Genomic DNA, 16404 nt, shown 5'->3' on the forward strand with positions numbered 1-16404 from the left:
CCCTTGATTTATTCTTTTCCGTTTTGCTGTGATTGCATACAGGGCAGGAATTGACGTAAGCGTGGCAGTCTGTCTTGAGGGTAGGCCACCAAAAGGTTCGCAAAAGCAGATCGGTGGTTTTGGTCACCCCAAAATGCCCTGCTAACTTGTTGTCATGGCAGAGTTTGAGCACAGGAACTCACAGTTAAACACAAACACAAAGCACAAACATAGAATGGTCATAGAAGAAACGTTTGTCCTTTTCTTGCAGATGTTCTCCTGAGGGCAGTTGGTCTAGAGAGGAGGCCAGTTTAATCCTGGACAAGAGGTCACCCGTAAGTAGGAAGAAATTATAGACAGTGAGCATCGCGTCCGTTGTTGGGGAGTTATTTGATGTGGCATACATTGGGATAGAGCATCAGGTTTACAATTCTTGGATCCCGGACGGTACGTGTGACGGGAGTCACTAATAGGGGCACAGGGTGAATGAGAACCCCACTATGATCTGTGCTAGTCAGACTCAATGCTGTATATATGTATATATAATGTGTGCTGTCTCATCCTGTTGTGGACTCTGCTGTGATGGTTGGGGTGTGACTGTATTCTATTGTCTATTGTGGCTGTCTGCCTCAACTATTATGGTCTTGCTGTGAGGAAAGAGGGAGGGGGGATTCCTCCAGCAGCCCCCCTGTTATGACTGTTTACTGATGAGAAGTTAAGCACACCTGACCTGTGTGTCCATTGTCATTGGACAGTTTAACCTGCCCTGTTTTCCAAGGGTGGGGGGGAAGTGTTTTGAAGTGGGATCTGTATAACATAATAGCGGTGAGTGCGTTTCTTATGGGGCACTGTTTACCAAGAAGCACAGAACAATTTGAAGGAACACATTGTCACTTTATTGGACTTTTTTATACACCAAGGTTTAAGGACGGTATATGCATATTTCTGAACCCAGTTTCACCGCAACAATATACACCAGTCATATATATTGGATTTTTTTGCACAGAAATGCCACTTTGAATTGCAGGTTTTGCACAGGATTGTGTTTTCATTTGAACATAACAATATGCATTATATATAAGCGGTTAGGTAGTTTACACAGTAGGATTTTTTTGTGAATATACAAATATTTATTTTCTGCACTTTTATTGTCACTTTTTGCACTAAATGCACCCGTGACACACACCCCTCAAGTATTTAGAGGTTGTAGGTCACCTCTTAATAAGAGCAGCACATACCTATCCCCTCTTTTTTCACATTTCTGTATAACATGTGTTTGAATAAAGATTCATTCCTGCTTGAACCTCAAGACAGAGCCTTGTCTCGTATTTGGGGGAGGATTATTTGTACGGGTTCCTTGTTCGGCTGTTAGAAGTGTTCGGTAGCTGCCTTTGTGTTCGGAAATGGAATGTCTTAAACGGCTTTAACCCCTTTCATACTTGGGGTGTTGTTACAACTAGTGGCAAGAGGCGGGATCATTCCCACAGCCCAGAAGGACAGCTACAAGAGGACATAGGCCAATGGAAGCACACTATGAACGGCTAAAGCGCTCTACCCTCAAGGACTTACTGGAGAACCGGGGCCGTCCGGCCAACACCCGTAAGAAGAGGGACATTATCGCAGAACTAGTAGAAATGGATAGAGCCGAAAGACCCAACATAACTGAAAGGCCAAGCATAACAGACAGGACACCCAAAGAGGCAAGTTTTGATTGGGCTGTTAACATAAGACTGGCACATTATGGCCCTAACCTTACAGCGGAGATCATAGACCAAGTTATAGTGGCTGTGGCGGCAAACTGGCTACAGCAAAGAGGTGCTGCAGCAGCAGGAGTCATAGCAGCACCAACTGAAAGGAGAAAAGTACATTTTGCTGCTTTTAAAAATTTCATCGAAGCAGAAGGGGAGATTGATGGATCCTACACCGGGTGTCCACAGAGGAATGGGTTACCATTTTGTCTGGGAAATTGTCCGGCTGGGCCAGTGAAGCGTTCAGGGCCATCCCAGACAAGGATATTATGGGCTGGTAAAAGAAGCACTTTTGGCCAGGTATGCCGTCACACCGGAGGCATACCAGAGGCGGTTCTGAGAGATGAGCAAGCAGACGGGAGACTCATATACCGAGTGGGCATGCCGCCTACACTGCATGGCATCCCACTGGGTCGCTGGATGCCAAGCAGTAGGGATGAGCCGAACACCCCCCTGTTCGGTTCCCAGCAGAACATGCGAACAGGCAAAAAATTTGTGCGAACACCGTTAAAGTCTATGGGACTCGAACATGAATAATCAAAAGTGCTAATTTTAAAGGCTTATGTGCAAGTTATTGTCATAAAAAGTGTTTGGGGACCTGGGTCCTGCCCCAGGGGACATGTAACTGGGTGACCGCGCCCCACCTGACGTCACGGGGAACCCCATAGGGAAGTCCCCGTCAAGTCCCCGTGCGTCAGATGGGGGCGGGGTCACTGGGTGGCCCCGCCCTCCGTTATTTAAGAAGTGTCAGAAGACGAGAAGCGTCACACAGCGGGAGCCTCCCATCATGGATGCGGAGCGGCCCGAGATCGAAGAAGGGAAAAAAACGCCGCAGAGGAAGATGCCGGACGGGAACACCAGAGCAAGAAGGAGAGGATCGGAGGAAGAACCAGAGGAAAAAGAAGATGGAGGAAGAAACTGAAGGAAGATAGAAGAAAGAAGATAGAAGAAAGAAGATGGAAAGAAGAAGACTTTAAATAAAGGAATTGTCAAAAACTGTCTCTTGTCATTTTTAACATTTTTGACACTTTTTTTGTGAAATGGTAATGGTACTTTTATACCCCCTTACCATTTCACACAGGGGGGCTGGGATCTGGGGGTCCCCTTGTTAAAGGGGGCTTCTAGATTTCGATAAGCCCCCCGCCCGCAGACCCCCACAACCACCGGGCAAGGGTTGTGGGGATGAGGCCCTTGTCCCCATCAACATGGGGACAAGGTGCTTTGGGGGGGACCCCAAAGCACCCTCCCAATGTTGAGGGCATGTGGCCTGGTACGGTTCAGGAGGGGGGCGCTCTCTCGTCCCCCCTCTTTTCCTGCTTCCTGCCAGGTTGCGTGCTCGGATAAGGGTCTGTTATGGGTTTTTGGGGGGCCCCCACGCCATTTTTTAAAAATTTTGGCGTGGGGTTCCCCTTAAAATCCATACCAGACCTGAAGGGTCTGGTATGGATTTTGAGGGGGACCCCCAAGCCATTTTTTTTAAATTTTGGCGCGGGGTTCCCCTTAATATCCATACCAGACCTAAAAGGCCTGGTATGGAATTTAGGGGGACCTCCACGCCATTTTTTTTTACATTTTGATTCGGGGTTCCCCTGTGGGGAAATCCCATGCCGTTTTTATCAATGAACTTTTATGTGTATTGTCGGACCGACAATTCATTAATTGCCGCAAGTAATTTTAAATGACTTTTTTTCCTTTGAAATGTCATTTTGCTGTCAGACTGTTCTAAACATGGGAAACATGCGCGCCTGTACAGGCTTACTATAGACACCCCCCAGGTACGAAATTTAAAGGAATATTACACTTTTATTGTTTCACTTTAAGCATTATTAAAATCACTGCTCCCAAAAAAACAGCCGTTTTTAAAACTTTTTTTTGCATTGATCCATGTCCCCTGGGGCAGGACCCAGGTCCCCAAACACTTTTTATGACAATACCATGCATATAAGCCTTTAAAATTAGCACTTTTGATTTCTCCCATAGACTTTTAAAGGGTGTTCCGCGGCTTTCGAATTTGCTGCGAACACCCCAAATTGTTTGCTGTTCGTCTCGAACTCGAAGCTCATCTCTACCAAGCAGTATCCAGGGAAGAGGTGCTGCAGCTGTTCCTGCTAGAGCACTTCTTTGACAAGCTGTCCCCGGAAGTCAGAGAGTGGGTCCGGGACCGAAAACCTTTCATCTTGCCTGAAGCAGCTTGCCTGGCAGACGAATACACAGATGCCCGCAAACTGGATAACCCTGTGGTCAAGACAACAGCTCGGGTGGATTATCGATCAGCGGCACCCCCTCCAGCTGGCGCCTACCAACCACAGTCGTACCGCCCTACAGCACCACCTCCTGCGGCCACTTATTCTCAGCAGCCCAGATTCAACTCCCAGGACTACTCACAACCCCTCAGGTATTTAGGGTTTAAACAGCTAGGGCACAAAAAGCCAGACTGTCCATTGAATCCAGCCAGGCAGTCCCAGTCGTGGAGAAAGCCAGCAGGGGGAAATCCCCGCACATCCATGCCTGCGGCTCACTGCGTTGAGGAGAAAGAGCATTGGGGCGTCCTGCACGAGGCTGATCCAGTACAAGCAGCTAACCAGGACAACAGGCAGCAACACAGGCAGACTGTCCGGGTTAAAAGAAAGGTAGCCAATGGCCTACGTGATACTGGCACTACCATGACCCTACTACAGAAGAACCTAATCCCAGAGAACCAACACACTGGAGATACTGTAGCTGTAAGGGTAGCAGGAGGCATCATTTTCCGGCTACCCGTTGCCCATGTTCACCTGGATTGGGGGGTTGGTTCGGGACACGTGAATGTGGGGGTGATGAATGATTTGGCCCCCCTCATTTCTGCTTACGCCCCGATGGGCCCCGCTGAAGCCAACCCAGTAACCACCCGTGCCCAGACCCGTGCTTTTGGAACTGGCCCGCTTCCTGCTGAGACCCAGGTAAGACTATCTTCCCCAACATGTACCTTAGATCAGGCTCCCCTAGGTTGGGATACCCCAGAGGCATTCGGGAGGGAAACCCAGGAGGACCCGACCTTACACAAGTATAGGGCTAAGGCAGATACTCAGGAATACTCAGGAATAGATGGGGAGCTTTATGAATGGGTGGGGGATAGACTGTATGGGATCCATAAGCCATCCCCGGGAAATAAAGTCCCTTCGAAGAAACGACAGCTGGTGGTACCTAAGAAATACCAGCTGGAGATTCTGCAAATCGGGCATGATGTACCACTAGCAGGACATCTAGAGTCCCGTCGCACAGCCCATAGAATTACACAGAATTTCTTCTGCCCCAATTTTAACCAAGATGTGCGACAGTGCTGCAAAATGTGTGACACATGTCAACGGGTAGGTAAGCGGGGGGGACCACCCTAAGGCCAGACTTATGTCCATGCCTATTATTGGGGAGCCCTTTTACCACATAGCCGTTGACATTGTGGGTCCCTTGGCCAGGCCTTGTCCATCCGGGAAGAAGTATATTCTCACCGTGGTGGACTAAGCAACCCGTTACCCAGAGGCAATAGCTATGTCCAACATTGAAGTAGAGACAGTAGCTAATGCCCTGGTTAAAATATTTACTAGAGTGGGGTTCCCTAAGGAGATTCTCTCTGACCAGGGAACCCAGTTTACCGCTGTGCTCACCCAGCAGTTGTGCAAGGTGTGCAATATTAAGCCCTTGCTGAGCTCACCTTACCACCCCCAGACTAATGGTCTGTGCGAGCGCTTTAAAGGGACCCTCAAGCAAATGCTGAGGACCTTTTCGGATGCTTACAGAGACTGGGAGAAATTCCTGCCTCACCTGTTATTTGCGTACAGAGAGGTACCCCAGGAATCTACTGGGTTCTCTTCCTTCGAATTACTCTATGGGAGAAGGGTCCACGGACCCCTCGATCTCATTAGAGGACACTGGGAGGGAGAGACAGAGCGGGAGGGGACCCCCATAGTGCCCTATGTTCTGGAACTCAGGGACCGCATGGCACAACTGTCTCTGATGGTAAGGGAGAATCTCCAGGCGGCCCAGGGGAGACAGAAGAGATGGTACGATCGGGGGGCCCGACAGCGTATCTTCCAGGTTGGGCAGAAGGTCTTAGTGCTCAAGCCTGTGAAGACCGACAAGATGCAGGCATCTTGGCAGGGCCCATATAAAGTAGTAGCCCAGGTATGTGATACTACCTATGTTATTGCCAGCTGTGCGGATGAAAGAATCCAGCGAACCTTTCATGTGAACATGTTGAAGCAGTACCAGGAATGGCAGGAGGATGTTGCTACAGTATGTGCCCCTGCTGCGGACGACTCTGAAAGTTTACCCCTCCCTGACTTACTAGAGAGAGACCCCCAGACTGACCTCATTAGCCTTGTACAGCTAGGGGACCGGTTAAGCCCCACGAAGAAGGAACAGGCTAAGTGGCTTCTGTAGGAGGAACAGGCGACTTTCTCCCAAAAACCGGGCTACACAACCCTGGCTGTGCATAAGGTAGAGACCCCTGGACAAGGACCCCTTTGACAGTCCCCCTACTGTATCCCTGAAGCAGTCCGAGAAGGAATGCAGAAGGAGCTATAGGAGATGATTCAGTTAGGAGTCTTTGAGCCCTCTGACAGCCCTTGGGCCTCGTTTGTAGTCCTGGTGCCTAAGAAAGATGGAACTACCCGGTTCTGCGTGGACTACAGGCGTCTCAATGAGAAGACCACCACTGACGCCTACCGAATGCCCAGGGTAGACGAACTAGATTGTTTAGCCAGGGGACATTATTTAACTACAATAGATTTGTGTAAGGGCTATTGGCAGATTCCCCTGGCCAAGGATGCTATCCCCAAGTGGGCATTTGTTACCCCGTTTGGCCTGTACCAGTCTAAGGTCATGCCATTCGGGATGAAAAATGCCCCGGCTACCTTCCAACGTATGGTGGATAGGCTCCTCGATGGCTTTCAGGATTTTGCATGTGCATACCTGGATGACATTGCGATCTACAGTGGGTTTTGGGAGGATCACCTGGTTACGTAGGGGTGGTTCTGGACAAGATTCGGGCCGCAGGCCTGACCTTGAAACCAGACAAGTGTCATCTAGGTATGGCGGAGGTGCAGTAGCTGGGACACCGAGTAGGGTGTGGGAACTAGAGACCAGAGCCAGCCAAGGTAGAGGCAGTAGCTAACTGGTCCACACCCCGTACTAAGACCCAGGTATTAGCCTTCTTGGGGACTGCAAGGGACTACCGGTGTTTTGTCCCTGATTATAGTGCTATCGCCAAGCCCCTGACTGACCTGACAAAAAAGAATTTACCTAGGCAGGTCCTGTGGTCTCCAGCTTGTGAAGCCGCATTTCTAGCCCTCAAACAAGCACTTGTAAATGCCCCTGTCTTGGCTGCCCCAGTACCTAACAAATGTTTCCTTGTCCACAAGATGCTTCCATGTTTGGACTGGGGGCTGTGCTGAGCCAAATCGGGGAGGATGGAAGAGAACACCCTGTCGCATACCTGAGCAGAAAGCTATTACCCTGGGAAGTGAGCTATGCAGCAGTGGAGAAGGAGTGCTTGGCCCTGGCCTGGGCTCTTAAAAAGTTGAACCCTTATTTGTACAGACAGGAATTTTTATTAGTCACCGACCACAACCCAATGGTCTGGCTTAACCGGGTCTCAGGAGACAATGGCAGGTTGCTGCAGTGGAGCTTAGCCCTGCAACCTTACAATTTCACTATCAGCTACCGACCCGGTAAGCAAAATGGCAATGCTGATGGGTTGTCCCGGCAAACAGACGTCACTCCGGCATCCTAGTTCCGGACATCCCCAAGTTGACCCGAGAAGGATCAAGCCAGGTCTGCTGGAGTATTCCACAAGGAGGGAGCCATGTGACGGGAGTCCCTAATAGGGGCACAGGGTGAATGAGAACCCCACTGTGATCTGTGCTAGTCAGACTCAATGCTGTATATATGTATATATAATGTGTGCTGTCTCATCCTGTTGTGGACTCTTTGCTGTGATGGTTGGGGTGTGACTGTATTCTATTGTCTATTGTGGCTGTCTGCCTCAACTATTATGGTCTTGCTGTGAGGAAAGAGGGAGGGGCGATTCCTCCAGCAGCCCCCCTGTTAAGACTGTTTACTGATGAGAAGTTAAGCACACCTGACCTGTGTGTCCACTGTCATTGGACAGTTTAACCCGCCCTGTTTTCCAAGGGTGGGGGGGAATGTTTTGAAGTGGGATCTGTATAACGTGTTTGAATAAAGATTGATTCCTGCTTGAACCTCAAGACAGAGCCTTGTCTCGTATTTGGGGGAGAATTATTTGTATGGGTTCCTTGTTCGGCTGATTGAAGTGTTCGGTAGCTGTCTTTGTGTTCGGAAATGGAATGTCTTAAACGACTTTAACCCCTTTCATACCTGGGGGTGTCGTTACAGTACGTGATATACATTTGAAATCAGGTGAAGAAGAGAGCCAATCTGGCTTGTCTAGGTCTGAGACGTTTAGCTGTAAAGAGGTATTCCAAATTCCTATGATCAGTGTAGATAAGTATAGGGTGCGAGGCTCCTTCCAATAGATATCGCCATTCTTCCAGGGTGTGTTTAATAGCAAGGAGTTCCCGGTCCCCTACATCATAGTTCCTTTCGGCTGGGGACAACTTCCTGGAAAAGAATTCAATAGGATGCAACATAAATTCAAAAGTGTGGCGCTATAAGCTACATTCTGGTTTATCCAACCCCTCCCTCTTCAGCCCCCCAACACAACTCCCACCAACTATCAATTTGTTTAAAGAATTGGTGATAAGAGATCTAGCGAAGATTCCACTTAAGCGTAAATTCTACAACCCTCTACCCTCAGTGGGCTTAAAAACCCTATGTGATACCCTGTTTCCCCGAAAATAAGACCTAGCATGATTGTCGGTGATGGCTGCAATATAAGACCTACCCCCCAAATAAGCCCTAGTTAAAGTCCTTGTAGGTCTTATTTTCAGGGTAGGGCTTATTTTCGGGGAAACAGGGTAGGGCTTATTTGGGGGGTAGGGCTTATATTGCAGCCATCACTGACAATCACGCTAGGTCTTATTTTCGGGGAAACAGGGTAACAAAAACTTGGTCATTCACCCCGCCGATAAAGGTGGAGGCATTGTTTTACTAAATAAAAAAGATTACTTTGATGAAATGTACCGCATTTTAGGAGATCGTGAGACTTACATTGAGCTACCGAATAATCCTACATATGAGTATAAAAAAGAGTTGAAGAAAATAGTAACTAAAGGATATGAGTCTATTATTTTAAATAAAAAGGAGAGATCATATTTAGTTCCCCTTGCCCCGTGTATTCCAGTTATGTATTATTTGCCCAAAGTCCACAAAGACCCCCTTCATCCTCCAGGTCGACCCATAATTAGTGGTATTGACTCGGTCACTTCTAGGATTGGGAAATACATAGATTTCTTTCTCCAGCCATCTGTACTTAAGATGCCGTCCTATCTAAAAAGACACAAAGGACGTGATTAGATTACTATCAAATATTTCCTATTCTGGTGATCTCATTATGGCCACTGCGGACGTGGCATCCCTTTACACCTGCATTCCACACTGTGAGGGTGTGGATGCGGTACAATGTTTCCTCAATAGGGATGCCTCCCTTGCCTCCCCCCAGATTAATTTCATCATGGATTTAATTGAGTTTGCAATGCAACACAATTAATTCTGGTTCAATGGTAACTACTATCGCCAACACAAGGGGGTGGCAATGGGAGCTAAGTTTACTCCCAGCTTGGCCAACCTGTTCATGGCCAAGTGGGAGGAGGATGTCGTCTATGCCATGGACAACCCACACCTTTTGGTGTGGGCCCGGTACATAGACGACATCCTCCTCCTGTGGACAGGTAGCCATGACGATTTGGTCGATTTCATGGCGACTTTGAATACCAATCATAGGGGTATTGCCCTCACATTTGAGGCCAGTACAACCTCAGTCCATTTCCTAGATTTGGTCATTGATAGAAAGGAAGGTGGATTTACATTTAGTACCCATTTCAAATCCACCGATAGAAATGGTTACATACCAACCGATAGTTGTCACCACAGTTCTTGGATCAAATCAGTCCCTAGGAGCCAATTTTTACGGCTGCGCAGGAACTGTACTGATCGTGACACCTTTATGGTTCAGGCCAGGATGTTGAAAGATAGGTTTGCGGAAAAGGGCTATAACCTGTCCGACCTGGATAAAGAGATTGAGAATGCCTGCATGGTAGATCGCCAGCTATTATTGCAGGACAAACCCAAACAACTCAGTGATGAATTCAAATGGTCATTTTTGACGTCCTTTTCTATGCAACACAAACATATCTAAAGGATTTTTGAACATCACTGGGATGTTTTAAAAAGGGACAAAATATTGGGACCATTGTTACCTGAGACCCCTAAGGTGGTCTTTAGGGGGGTTCCATCTCTTAGGAACAAGTTGGCACCTAACGTCATAGATCCACCAAAACAAACAACTTTTTTTCACAATTGGACTGGTTTCTATCCTTGCAAAAAATGTTTGGTTTGCCAGTATAATATCTGCGGCAGAAGGGCAAGTCACGAGTTTTCCTCCACCGTAACTGGTCGCACATATACAATTAAACAATTTAGTACGTGTGCAACTACTGGGATCGTGTATTTGATAACTTGCCCCTGTGGCAAACAATATGTGGGCCGTACTACTAGATCTTTTACTGTACGTGTCTCGGAGCATATCAACCTCATCAAAGCAGGCAGCACCAAACACACTGTCCCTAGGCATTACAGGGAATGTCATGAAAGAAACCCTGTTGGCACTCAGTTTCTCATCATAGACAGATATATGGCTCCTTGGCGGGGGGGGGGGGGGTCGACCCTTAGGGGTGTCTCTCGTTTAGAGACATACTGGATATACGAGTTGGGGTCCCATTTCCCGCAGGGTATTAATGTTGAATGGGATATCAACTCTTTTATTAATCAGGCATAATTTTATTTCTGATCTCTCCTTTTTCCAAACCAAATATGGGCATATACAAAATTTTCTTAGCCCGGTTAGTGTCAAGAATTTTTAACTTACATATATAACCATGGATTGTACAATTTATCATATTTATGTCCTTTTTGTTTTTCATATACTCTATATGTGTTTTGGGCATCCAAGCTGTTTAATGGATTGTACTGATGCCCGCTATTGGCAGTGTCTGGTAGGTCCTACGTTTGAGTTTTCACACTTTGAATGTAGCGAGTACGCCCCCCTTTTTTAATATATTCACTCTTTTTTATCTATTATTTTTCACTTTTAATGTAATATATTTTCATAAAAATATATTTTTTTATATTTTTTTAGGCATTTACAATATATTTTGAATTGTCCAAGTCCTATACATCCAAACACTATACTTTTCTGTGCATGTCCACCTCTGGTGACACTTTTGCAGTTCTTCCGGCCCCTTACTGAGGCCGGGCTCCACTTCCTGTAGTGTTGTGATCCTACCAGCCGCCGCTGATGGCGGACTGAAAACGAGGCTTGGTGGATGAACGTTGGAGCGCACTGCCGTCGCGACTCTGATATGCGCGTGACGTCATTGCGCTATACGAAAACGAGGCTTGGCACTGAGTGTGGAGCGCGGCGGCGCCGCTGCGCTCACACTCATCTAATAGAAGCACTTACAGTGAGGCTTGGTTTCCGGACTAATTAACCAGACCAATGCCAAGCTGTATCCACATTTTTTAATAAAAACTGGGACTTGTAATAAATTATAAGTTCCTGTACACACAGTTTCTTTCTGATTATAGTGAAATATAAGCGTATTTCTATCATATGCCCCCTAGTACCGGAAATGAAAGTACTTCCGGTTTCGGACACTTCCAGTGGGGGTCATCATTCCTTTATATATAGAGCGGTGGGGTGAGGGGGTTCCATACCCCAGATGATGACTGCTTAGTTGAAACATGTCGGGTGGACCCCTCATGACTACCGCTATACGATATTCAAGCCATTTTTACCTTCTGACAATGTGAGTTTGTTTTTTATTCTTATATTTTAAATAAATCCAAGTTTAAACGTTATCACGCTATGTGAGTGTTTTTATCCCTCACATGCAACACAAATCATTTGCTTGGCTTATGGTGTATCCATTGATGAGGAAGCCGTGCTGATTTCTTCCCCCTTTCTGTGTGGTGATGACATCTGACCAGATATAATACCCAGACCTGTTGGTCATCAAGCCCGTTTAACCTGTATGGCATACGCCATTTCAGGCCACTATTTCTGGTAAGCCTCCGAGATTTCTGGTGATGGTCCCGGCACTGATTTCAATCTTCCGTGCACTTCCGGTCTCCCTACGGTCCATCTATCTGCCAGGTTGCCGGGTCTAAACAACCCCTCTGCATGCTCAGGAGACATCTGTTTATCATCGCTCATGCACTACTACCACAGACTTTTTGCTTTTGTATTTTCACTTATTGAGATATGGACTTTATACCTAATACCATTTTCTGATGTTTTTTTATTTTGAATTGGTGATTGTTTGTAAATGTTAATACTTTGTTCACTAGTCACATTTATTCACGTGGCACTTTTTGGTTTACACTGAATTGCTTGCTTTGAAGTAATTTTTTATCATTTTGATATATTATATTCATCACCTATTTACGAAGCTTATAGCGCCACACTTTCGAATTTTTTATTTCTATTTTTATCCTGAGTCTACGGGTGTGTTGGCTGCTGTTTCAGTTTACTTTCAGCGCAGCGCTGTACTTAACCTTTGTATACCATTTTATTTTACTTAATTGACACTTAGTATAGCCGCAGCGCATAGCACTCCATGTAACATGGATGTTTTTGAGTACCGTGCATCTCGGGTAGTTAATACTGAAGGTGTATTTGTCGCCACCTCCAATGATACAGAAATTGGAGGATTATTTATGAGGCTTAAGAATGTCATGGTCTCCGAACTCCATCTGCAATGGGATCTGGTCTTTTTAGAGCAATATGTAGCAGAAGGCATGATCCCACGCAGTTTGAGATGGGATGTTCAGCCCCAACAGGGGGAGGCTGAACTCGATTCCTGGTTCAAATATTTTAATGACGCTGGCAATATCAATAGGAAGCGCATTCGCCTCTCCAATTTGGATCAGGAAATCAGGGAATTAAAGGATAAACTACTTGCTTATGTAATGGAAATTTGTAAGTTCTGTATATAATTGTATTGTATTTTGTATGTATTGCACACTGCCCTCACTGTGCACACAGCTCTAATAATGTTTTCAGTAAATGTTTACATTCTTTCGAGTCCTGATTAGAATTAGCCTGTCTATGTAACACCCCTTGTTACCATAAATGTACAATTGTAATATTAATGTGATACCTACGTAATCATGTGCATAAAAACCTTCAATTGCGTCATAATAAAGCAGAACAGTTATTTGGAAAGATGCTGAGCGTATCTTTTGTGTCTGTTCCCTACTGCGGTAGTTATTATTAATTTGGAACCACTAATCAATATGAGGATAGGAGTTGCCTATCATCAATTTAACCGAGTCAGCATGGCGAGCTTTGCCTTAGGAGGGGATTTCAGGTGACCCTGAGTATCCGAAACGAGGAGCTTGAGACGATCCGGGAATTTCTGATAATCAGCCGGCTGAGGTAAGCCTTTTGCTTACATTTGAGTTATCAGACTTCCTTGATCGGTAAGGCACTTTCAGGACAAAGGGTACCTATTTTACTCCCCTTAATCGAACTGTATTGATTGGTGGTTATATGTTATGTTGTCCCTGTCTATTGTCCATTGGAGTGTTATAGATAAGAAAGGGAAGAATAGTGCTGTTCACAGGTATATGTAGTAAATCTGCTATATATAGTAGTTTAGAAGCAAGAGGGTATAGGCACACGTAGAGAAGCGAGAAGACTGGCCAGTCATTATGGGCATCGAATTAAGTAAGGGAATGAAGGGTAAGAGACCCTCAAAAATGCCCAGCGCAAGAGGAGCGCTATATATGAACCTAAGGTGCGGTTCCGCCTATACTGAGCCCCTAGATTAATGGTTAAAGTGGACAGGGATCCACAATGGGTAACTGGGTTACCAAGGTCCACAGGGACTAAGAATCATGCAGAGTAAACAGCTAGAGAAACAGCTATCTATGTGAGGATGGATCAAGGGTGACATTAACACTAGACAGAAAGGGACATTTTCATGTTAAGTTGTGGGATGAATTTGGGGTCAGGCACTACAACTAGTAAAAGTCAGAAACAGAGAAATGAGAGGTAAAAACAGAATACTTTATATGTTGTCAGAGAGGGAAGATGGGATGAGCACTCTGGCTGCCCATCTGATCATAGAAGCTAGATATAAAAGATATCTGAACAAAATAAGGAATGCAGAATTTATGCAGGGAAATATTAAAGAGTTAAAAGAAAGTGAGAGAATGATATGCATGTGTTGTGTACAAATGGGAAAATGTAAGCGATTTTAGAGAGATATTGGTGTATGTGTGTGCGAATGCTGGAACCTTTAGTTCTATTGCTTGTGTGTGTCATGTACGCAGATGTGACCCCCTCCTTTGTGCTCTCCTGAAAGAATGTCCCTGAGAGGTCAGTGATAAAAACTGGAATTGGCATGGTGTCCTTCCAGCTTTAGACAAAACATGTGCCGGGTTAACGAATCTAATGGTAAACAATGTGATCACAATTATTTTTTGCTTGTCAAAAGAAGTTTATTGAGTATACAATATTATAAAGATACATAAAGTAAGTTTACAAGGATCTATAAAGTAAGCTCATTGTTTTATAGTAGGGTTTATATAGGTAAATATCATGAAATTTCAAATATTAAACATTGGGTTCACGTAAACCTAAATTAAAGATATATATCATTTCCTTAGTTACTTTTGTAGGTATTTAAATGATTTATACCTACTATACATATTGTTTACAAGTAGAGTGTATATAGGTCAAATAAATTCTGATAATGAGCTTTAATCGTAAGGTGGAGAAAAGGAAAGAGAAAGAAGAAAAAGGGTTGAAAGGTAGAGGTATGGTCCACAAGGTTGTCCCGCTCGTCAGTTTATTATTCTTTTTAGTTCTCTTTGAAGCCTTAGAATGGGTGTCTCTGTAAGTCATTTAATCTGTTACCATGGCAACAGGACAGAGTCATTGAAGTTTGACAGGAACTGTTGTTTTATCCAAGGATGCCAAAGTTTTTCAAATTTTGGAATTTGATTTTGATCGATGGCTACCATCTTAGCATGGGACATTGTATTATTCATTCTGTGAATTGTTTCTGCTAGTACCAATGTAGGAGATTTCCATGCCTTGGCCACTGTTTGTTTTGCAGCCGTTATTAGTTGGATCATAAGTTTGAATTGAGAGCGTGTTAACCATTCCGGTTTTAGATTAAGTAAAGTTAAATATGGATCTGGTTGTATTATTTTTTTAAATATTTTAGATGCAATCACGAAGACTTCCTTCCAGAAGGTTTGGATTACTGGGCACGTCCACCATATGTGTAAATATGTGCCTATTTCTGGGCATCCTCGAAAACAAAGAGCTGAGGTATTAGGTGAATATTTTGCCACTCTAGCGGGTACAAGGTACCAGCGAGTTAGGACTTTATAATTTGTCTCCAGTGCTAAGATGTTGGGTGAAGATGACTTAGATGTGAGCCATATGTTAGACCAGTCCGTGTCTTCTAAAGTTCGTCCCAGGTCCTCCTCCCACCTCTGAACATAAGAGGGTCTATTAAGATTTGCTACTCCATATAATTGATTATAAAGTGATGAAATTGTACCTTTAGCAAATGGATCTTTTGTACAGATTGATTCAAAAATGGATAATTGGGATAATGGTGTATCCCCCTTTAGGAATGGTGTATAGAAATTTTTGATTTGGAGATATCTAAATATCTCAGAGTTTGGTAGATCATATTTTTCTCTAAGCGATGGGAATGAAAGGAATGATTTAGATGCTATGAAGTCATTTAGTGTCTGAATGCCTGATGTTGTCCAAGCTTTAAAAGAATTTGGGTAGATCCATGCCGGATAAAAGGCCGGATTTCTGATAAAAGAAAGGAGAGGATTGTGTGGAGATTGTAACTGATATTTGGTTTTTAGTTTATCCCAGAGAGATAAGAAGTGTTTAGTTATGGGATTATGAATTTTAAAGCGGTCTTTAGGATCAAGCCATAATAAATTTGATATTAATAGAGGGTCATTTTCTGAAGCCTCTATAAATACCCATAATGGGATTTCCTGTTTTGCATGGTATTTGGACAGACTGGCCAAATGTGCTGCTCTGTAGTAGTTAGTAAAATTAGGGTGTCCCAGGCCTCCTTTATTTTTGGGAAGATGTAGTGTGTGTATAGGTATACGTGGTTTAGAAGAGCCCCATATAAACGAAGTTGCTCTTTTTTGTACTATTCTCAAAAAATAGGAAGCAATTGGAATAGGGAGGACTCTGAATAGATAAAGCAATTTGGGTAGAATAGTCATTTTGATTGCATTAATCTTCCCTATCCAGGATAAAGGAAGTTGCGACCATTGTTTTATTAGATTTGTGATCTGTCTTAATACAGGAGGATAATTGGTTGAGAATAAGTCAGAATGAGATGCTGTTAAATGAATTCCAAGATATGGGATTGATTTTTCTGCCCATGTGAATGGGAGTGCAGCCCTAGCCGGGATCAATTCCATGTTTGTGAGTGAAATATTAAGCACT

Source organism: Aquarana catesbeiana, linkage group LG12, assembly GCF_042186555.1.
Source record: "Aquarana catesbeiana isolate 2022-GZ linkage group LG12, ASM4218655v1, whole genome shotgun sequence".
NCBI classification, from domain to species: Eukaryota; Metazoa; Chordata; class Amphibia; order Anura; family Ranidae; genus Aquarana; species Aquarana catesbeiana.